General features: G+C 33.6%; 1 protein-coding gene across 1 annotated transcript in view; it reads right to left on the bottom strand.

The window, feature by feature from the left end:
• LOC107089138 (protein kinase C and casein kinase substrate in neurons protein 1-like) overlaps nucleotides 1-1,496 on the bottom strand; it is a 32,226-nt gene that overhangs the window by 27,606 nt on the left and 3,124 nt on the right. The gene's annotated exons all lie outside the window — the stretch shown is intronic.

Raw genomic sequence — 1,496 nt, 5'->3', positions numbered from 1 at the left:
TAGATAGATAGATAAAGCTTTTAAAAGAGAATTTTTTTGTGTGTAAAGACTCACCCTCTCCACTGTAAAAAAATGCACATGCACAACTCTGTACCCGCTCCCAAAAGGGTACGCCTATTAAACATGTGCAAGAGCATGCAAAGGCTCATTACTCCTCGTGCACGGTCTGTTTAAAAGTTGCTGTTTGCATCGCTCATACAAGCTTACTTTCCAAAAGAAGATTTGCAGTTTTTCCACTATGTCAGATTCACCACCAGTAAGTGAAAATGGGGACAGGCACGAATGATTGACAATTAGGACAGCAACTTATTTTAATGATCTGCCCAGAAAAGAACATCCACCACAATATCTTTTATAAGAAAATCTATATATGGATGTATTATTTTTTATTTGTTTAGTTGAAAATGATACGAGATGCAATGTAATATATGACTGTTAATTTTTTTTTATTATTAAAAACCTTACATAAAATCTGCAACTGTCGGTTATCTGTGCATTAGCCTGTGTTATTGCACAGCAAATAAGTCATTATTACTCAGTTTCTGTACTACACGACTGCAAAGCTTATAGTTTTGCTTGTTATTGGGACAAAGCACTTATCTCTTAGCAAAGTTAGAAATTGTTGCAAGTGACTGATAGGATTTTAAAAATGTAGTGCAAGAACAATCATAATTTACAAAGAAAGGCAACAAACCAACATAAAGTAATGCTATAAACCAAACAAACTTACATGTATTTAAAAGTAAAGCCACCAGCATTGTTCCATTCTTTGATTAATACAGTCACTGTGATAACATAAAGCCCTGCTTGATCCTCTGTTTGGCTGTAAACTTTTTCATTGACCCTATAAAGCTGATCTATAGGATCCCCTGAGGAGCAAAGACAATCTGCAGGCAACAGCCTCTAAGAGCCTCTTTGCTTCCCTTTTTAATAGTGAGATGGTTTCTGTAATGCACCATCTCCAACAAAGACACACCTGAGACCATTACAGCTTGGCTCAGTGATCCTACAAAAGCATACTTTCTAATATGTGAGCTTTTTTTTTGCAATGTGCAGTTTTTGAGAGTTTCTTATAATTCTCATACTGTCTCTTTGCACATTAAGAATCCAATGATTGGAAGCAGCAACATTCATTTATTTCTTGTCAAACTGATCCAATCTGCCATGGCTGAAAAATCTTAAAAGATGAATTTTGAATGAATTTTTATGCAACTGAAATGGATACATAATTTTATTTCCTGAAAGATGTGAAAACATTTTTGATGATTCGTTTTAAATCTTTTCAGTTTGTGGTGAATCACAGTCAAATTTTAGTTATTGTTGCCATCATTGTGTATTTTGTTATTTCCTGTGATTCTCCCCAAAACAAGCTATAGACAGTCTATTTCTGCCTTAGACTACAAAGATAACAATCAGAATCAGAAATACTTTAATAAGAATTACTTTTGTTACAAGCTCCAGTTACAGTTTTATATATATATATATATATATATATA

The sequence above is a fragment of the Cyprinodon variegatus genome, unplaced genomic scaffold (assembly GCF_000732505.1).
Source record: "Cyprinodon variegatus isolate N-32 unplaced genomic scaffold, C_variegatus-1.0 Scaffold241, whole genome shotgun sequence".
NCBI classification, from domain to species: Eukaryota; Metazoa; Chordata; class Actinopteri; order Cyprinodontiformes; family Cyprinodontidae; genus Cyprinodon; species Cyprinodon variegatus.
The sequence above is the reverse complement of the archived record's forward strand: the minus strand, read 5'-3'. Positions and strand labels throughout refer to the sequence as shown.